Genomic DNA, 7,209 nt, shown 5'->3' on the forward strand with positions numbered 1-7,209 from the left:
CAGCAGAACACAGCAGGCAACAGCTGTTGTGACAATTTTGCTCTGTGCACAGGACAAACCTGAGCCTGTTTTCTGCATAGTAGGAACGGAGTCTGACAGTTTCTGGAACAACTGCCATGTTAAAGGGGAGAGTTTGCCAAGCTGCATGTGACATGCCACTTTGGTTGGAGGAAAAGAACTGGAAGGAGGCAATCGTCTGGCTGAAGGAAGCTATGGATCATAAAACCATAGAATCATTCTATGATTCATATGGATCATTCCAATCATAGAGTTGTAAGGGACCACAAGCACCATCATTTATTCCAGGCATGTCCAACTCCCAAGAGACTGCAATCTACTTCCACTATTAAAAAAAAAAAACCTGGCAGTGAGCTACCCATTGGATTGACCAAAGTTGTTGAACTTTTTGAGGGGAGCCTCACCACACTTTTGGCTTTGTGAAACCCTCATGTTGCCCAAGCTGGCTACATAGTGCTGTGATGCCATCACACTTGCTGTGCAATCCCTGGACCAAGCTCGCAAGAAGAACTCCATTCTATTAAAAATAAGAATATGCCAAAGAGGCTGTCAATAATAGCAGGGAATAGGAGTGAACCAGTGCGTAAGAAGTAAGGTGGTATGCCTCTCAAAGAATATTCACACCCATTAAAAAAATATGGTGCATTCCTAACTAGCAATAGTCCTGTTAACTTTCTCTGAAACATAGCAGTGTAGTTGTATTCTAACGTTTGAGGACATTTAAGAGGATTAGGTAAAGGTGGGGCGGAAAATGCAATATAATGAGTACTCTCATTGTTTTCTCTTTTTTCTAGTTGTAGAGACCATTCCTCTGACACGATAATTAAAGGCAGAACAGCCCCCATGGAGCATATTAAATGTTCTTGTTCCATCCTTCCTAGTAAGAGCTGCACAGCATATAAAATAAAATTTTCCATCCTTAAAAAAAAGTATCCAGGCTGCTTGGATAAGACATCTCTGCTCAGTGAACTGATGTTTACTTTCAGCTGGGATCTGCATCAAGTTTTCAGTAATGCACCTCCCAGCAACAGAACAAAGATCAATGGAGGCAACCCATTGTTGTTTTCTTCTACTTTGTACCTGTTCCCCAGGCTTCATCAATTAGCAATGACTCCTTTCTTGAAACCATCTGCAATGGAAAGAGATCCTTTTATGAATCAAAAGCTATTTGGTAGTGTGAGTGCCCAGGATGAGGCTTCTCAAGCAATACTTGATTCTCAGAAAACACAATGCAGATGCTAGCCTTTGGCTTCAGCTTCAGCTTCGTGGTGACAGCAATGGGACACTATTTTAAACTCAGCAAGGCAATAGTAGGGGTCATGATTACAGATGGGGAACAAATGTATTTGGTCAGTATTTTAAGCAAACAACCCCAGTCTGATATGTGGATAGGGACCCAGCTGCACACTTTCCTGAATTTCGTGGTGCACCTTAAGGTTGTTGCTGTTGTTGTTGTTGTTGTTGTTGTTGTTGTTGTTGTTGTTGTTAAGTGTGCAAGGGATATTTCAAGGTGGAAAGTGCATGTTTTAGAATGGGAGTGGGGAAATTTAGACCAGGACCAATTGTGCCTCCCCAGACCTCTCTATTTATTTGGCCATTGAATTCTCCCCAGACCACATTCACTCTCCCCAGGCTACACCAGCAACTAGTCATCCTCCACACCCTCCATGGTTTTCTTTTAAACTCTAGAATGCATCCATAAGCTCTGATAATGCCTCCTGCCTGTTCAAAAGGTGTGTGTGCAGATACTAGCCTACCAGTTTTGCCTCTCTTTTGCCTCTGACCTTCCCACCACCGGAATTGGCCCCTGGAGGTGGCCAAAGTGAAAATGTGGCCATTGCTTAAATATATTCCATACCACTTATATGGGTGGATGGAAAGAAAACAACATAAAAGCAGTGGAGTAAGGGAGAGTGAAATATGTTGCATGGATGCACACAAAGAGGATGTTCAATAAAATTCACTGTACCTTGATTTTCCACTCCTGAACAGGTTGGAGAGTTTGGGGAGACCACTTTCACTCCTCCTAACATACCAAATGCAAACAAAATGCATATTTAATTTTAATATGCATGCAAAAAATGAATAGGTTAAAATGTGGGGGGGGGGGAACCATGCAAACATAATATAAATTGTCATGCATCTTTCTTTCAAATGTACAGAAGGAGGATTGAATGCGCAGATGAGCGTATATGAACCTGGCATAGAAGAGAAAGAGGTAGATATGCCCAGCCATAGACTGTACACCGTTGCCACAAGATGCTCTGAAATACAAGTGTGTGTGTGTGTGGGGGGTGATTATAGAGAGGTCTCTGGACACTGTGTTATGTTGTTTAAACCCTTCCTTTTTCCCCTTCAGCAGGAAGAAGTGAATGAATTATTCTCTGCAAGAAAGGAACAGCAGTTTCCTTAGTGGCGTACCTTGGGGTCTGAACATCAGGACACTTAAAGCTACCCTGCTAGAAACTCCTGCAATAATGGTTGCTGGTAATGGTTGTACCAGACACTGATTCAAAAAAAAAATCTGGCAGCTATTCTTAATGGGAACACCATCCCTCCAGCGCCTGTTATTCAGTACATATATTCAAAGTATCACTTTGCTGTCTTCTAAGCACAAAAACACTATGTTCCTCCACTCACATTTTCTCTAGATCCTTGTTGTTCTTGGGGCTATAAATTAAGCAATTGAACAAGTCCTGAGTTGAGGAATGCCAAACTGAAATCAAGTGGATAGATGGCAACATTTTTCATTTGTTATGAAGGGCTCCCCAACTTCTGTTTGGACCTGGAAATCTAAAAGCTGTGGGCACACAAAATACTCATTTAATTGGGGGGGGGGTACAGAGAGGTGAGACCTATAAATGGACAGAGTCGTTTACATCTGATATGTGACAGTTTCACATTAATTCCTTCAAAATTCTGTTTCTGCGCAAAACAGTAAAAACCCACTGTTAAAATAGTATTTAATTCCACAATTAAATATGTATTTGATATACACTACCTTGATGTATGGGGTATTTTTTGTTTTTGCATGCAATGCTATATTTTTTGAACCAAACCATTGCAAAATTCAGGAAAGTGTCTACTGAGAGCGTAAAATGGCAGCTAAGAACACTTCTGCAAGGAAAAGTGAATGTCTCCCTTTTGCACTAGGTTGGGCTAATCTCTTTCCTTTCGTAAGAACACAAAAAGAGCCCAGCTGGGTTGGGCAAAGGGCCCAACTAGCCTGGAATCATGTTTTCACTGTAGCCAACCAAATACTCCAATAAAAAGCCCAGAATCAGGACCTGAGCCACAGTGGCACTTTGCTCATTTGTGATTCCCAACAGCTGGCATTCAGAACAGTACTTTGCTCAGATTGGAAAGCCCCTGAGATCTCTTTCAACCATGTAAATCTGTGATTGCATGGTAACTGCCTAGTCTTCTGACGTTCCCAATGTGGAAAAAAGTTCAAGGATTTGGCCAGCATAGCTTTTGCTTAGGCTTGTGGAGGTCCCATTGACTGGCCTTTTCTCCACCTATTCAATTATTCAGAAAATGAACTCTTGCAGACCATACAGTGCATGGCATCCTGAATCAAGAGCAGTTTCTCAAGGGCAAAAAGAAGTAGGATTAGTGTTGGCTGTCCTGTTGGAATGTTTTAAAACTATGCTGAAATAAAAACACAACAACATGCCATAGCAGAGAGGGAAATATTCCTAGGTATGAAGACTTTCTTTACCTTTGCTTGCATCGGGGAATGGGGTACCTGTGTCCCTCATATTGTCCCTAGACTCCAGCTCTCCTGCCACAGCCAGTATGGCCAACAATTAGTGATTATACAATCTGCATAGCTGTCAAGTTTTTCCCTTTTCTTGCGAGGAAGCCTATTCAGCATAAGGGAATTTCCCTTTAAAAAAGGGAGAACTTGACAGCTATGACAATCTGTAATCCTGGAATAATACCTGGAGTGTCACAGTTCCCCCACATTTTGTCTGGGATGAGTCAAGGTTTTATATCACCCTACAATGATCAAATTCTGTTATTTATTATAGTTGCGAGGTGATGCTAAAGGCCACAATTTGTAAGCATTCAAGGGGGGGGAATCTGTTTCTACTTATTTTGCATTTCTTATACAAATTATATTGAATTTGACTAATCTATGTAATAAATTGTGTGTTATGGTTTCAATTTTGATCTACCCTGCCCTGGAAGCTTCAGTGAATGAATAATAAATAAATAAATAAATAAATAGATTGCTGCTTTAGCAGATGCCCAATTAGAAGCAACCATGAGCAAAGGTGTGCAAGATATTTGAACAAATCCCTAATAATTAGACGAGGCGACATGTTCTAGTGGGATTTGTGGCTTGTGCAAATCCTTGGAGGAGGGAGCAAGTTTGCAAGGGCAAACACACTCCCCCCCCCCAAAAAAAACTTTTCTTGCAAATTTCTTTTTGTAATGATTTTTATTTTTGAGTTTTTCAGTTTTACAATTATACTATTTTTATGCAATAGTTCTGTTTGACTTCCCACCCAGCGTTCCACGACAGTTCTTTTTACATCTTGCTTAGCTGCATACACTTTCATTCCTCCACCCAATTTTCCACACATATCTTTCATATTAGCAACAGTTGGTCACAAAGTACCCTCTACCTGGAATTCATATTTGAAGGCCCATTTTTGTAAATATCCCTTAGGCCTAGGTAATCCCACTCACTCCTCGACACTTTATTGTCTTGGTTTCTTATTTTAGATGTCATACTGGCAAGCTCAGCATATTCAATTAGTTCGTATAGCCATTGTTCTTTCCCTTTGTTTTCCTGAAAATTTCATCTATTTCTGCCCCAGATAAATAAATAAAAAACCAAAACATGTTAATGTTACATTGTGCAAAAGCCACTAGGCACATGTACCTGTAATGTGGCCCACCTTCCCCACTCTGAGCCAGATGGTAAGCCTGGAAATTCCATCCACCAAAAGAACTGGGTGGGGGAGTGGAAGGGGGGGGGAGCCATTTTTAAAATTTCTGGAAAGTGATGGAAAATAGACGTGAGTCATTTCAGACAATTTATGAAGCACCTCTGTATGAGGCAGTCTGATTTCCAAAGTGCTGAATCCAGATGAAAACCAAATAATGTGGCCCGTTCATATCATAAAGTATCCAATAAAATGAAATGATGCATATAAGATAGTATCTAAGTTCTACTCCAAATAGATATATTGAAATTAATGGACACAAGTTATTTATTTATTTATAAAATAATATTTATAACCATCATGTGTTACAAGGTGGTATCCATGATATAATAATACCAGTGAAAGCCTCAATAAAAAATCAATAAAATGGTTTGAAAGAAACCATGATTTAAAAGAAAACAAATCATATTACAAAGACCTGTTTTCAGAAGACATCTAAAAGGAGGACGATTCTTGCAAAACCTCTAGGGGCAGGAAATTCTACAGGGCAGGGTCAGCTAAATGAAAGGCTCAATCCCTATTAAAACAGCAACTGAAGTGCCAGTGCATGATAGTAGTCATACATTTCAATGGGTCTACTCTGAGTAGGACTAACATTGGCTATAACTCATGTAATGAGTTTGCCAGGTTTCATGTGGTTTGGACTTGGAGGTGGAAGTGGTAGTGCTTGGGAGCTAATGATTTCAGATTAGGGAGTGAATCATGGGCATTAACAGTGTAATCTTATGGACACTGAAGAGACAGTAAAATAACCAATGCTGTCAGTCTCAACTCAAGCAGAATAGATTGTGTCCTTTTGATTCTGTCCACTCACCCTGAGATTCTACCTCCTCCCTCTAGAAACCATGAGAAGATGACTAAAACTATGTAAGTTTATGTCATTATTGCTATTTAGCAACTCCACCATACCAAAATATGTCCAGGAAGGCACCCATCTGCACCCCCCAACTATTGCATTTTATTTATGTTGTAGTATGTAGTGAAGAATCTGCAATGTTTTCTTTTGATAGCATCTGCTTTTACTCAGTGGTCTTTTTGGATTCTGTTTTTTGTCCACTGTTCATCTATTTTCATGGGTTTATTTGATTTGGCTGTGACCTGGAGAAAGGTTCTGACCTCAAAGCCTAGGCTGATAGTTTTCGAACACAATATCCTCTTCCCAAATCCTGGAGTGGAAAATGCATCTGTAAAAGGGCCACTTGCAGAGGTTCGTGTCGGTACTATGTTTTTGAGCCAAAGGCGCATGAATACTAAGACACCAGGCACAACATAGCCTACCATTTCAAGACCTGCAGCTACGGTATGAAGGTCTTAGTGCCAAGAATAAAACTCAGACACCTTACCACTTCAAAGTATCTGCTGCCTGAGGCAGCTGCTTCACTCAGTCTAACAGTATTGCTGGCTCAGCAAAAATACCCAAGATCGAAGTTGTGAAATCAGGGCAGAATTTTCAAATGAGTTGACTAGGGGCAGAAGCAAGCCTTTTAAAAATTGTCATAGGAGACTGCCTTCCCACGACTTTTAGTGATGGTGATCGCAAATTTTGTTTAGTCATATAAATTGTATGCTGCCTTCCAGAAGTGGCTAGGGTGGCAAACATCAAAATTGCCCTGGCGCCTAACCAGACAGAGGCTTTACTTATAAGTAAGAAACAGGCAAGCTGAGCAGCTGACATAGTCCTCAGGAATCACAGTTCAAGAGCAGGGCAATAAGTTATAAACTGGACAATGAGGATGTCCCAATAGATGTCCCACACCCACACCCTTCCAGCCAGCCTTTAAAGACAAGGCAGGGCATTCTGTCTTGTCTTACGGGAATGGTAAGATTACAAATATGCAGCCCTCCATGGCAGGTAGGTCTGCTCTGCTCTGTGAAGGTAGTACCTGATTCTATGTTACAAGTGTGCATCCTTCTGCTCAGGCTCTTGTTCACTCAAGCCATATCCAGTTTAGCTTTCCACCCCTCTGCCTCATGGCTGATCAAAGCCCTCCCTAGGCTCCACTGAGGCTCTGCATTTCACAGGAAGGTGAGAGGGGAGAGCTGGCATCCCTGCTCCTGCTTCCAAAATGAATGAAAACAGGATGGAAGGGGGAGATGCCCCCCACTCCAACCCAGGTCGCCATCAATCACTGCCCCTTCTCCTCCTTTGTCAGAGCCTGCCAACCCAAGCCTGATCCCAATAATTCTGTGGAGCCCATGGTGAAACAAATATAACTTTTAAATGCCTACAATT

Source organism: Zootoca vivipara, chromosome Z2, assembly GCF_965207765.1.
Source record: "Zootoca vivipara chromosome Z2, rZooViv2.hap1.1, whole genome shotgun sequence".
NCBI classification, from domain to species: domain Eukaryota; kingdom Metazoa; phylum Chordata; class Lepidosauria; order Squamata; family Lacertidae; genus Zootoca; species Zootoca vivipara.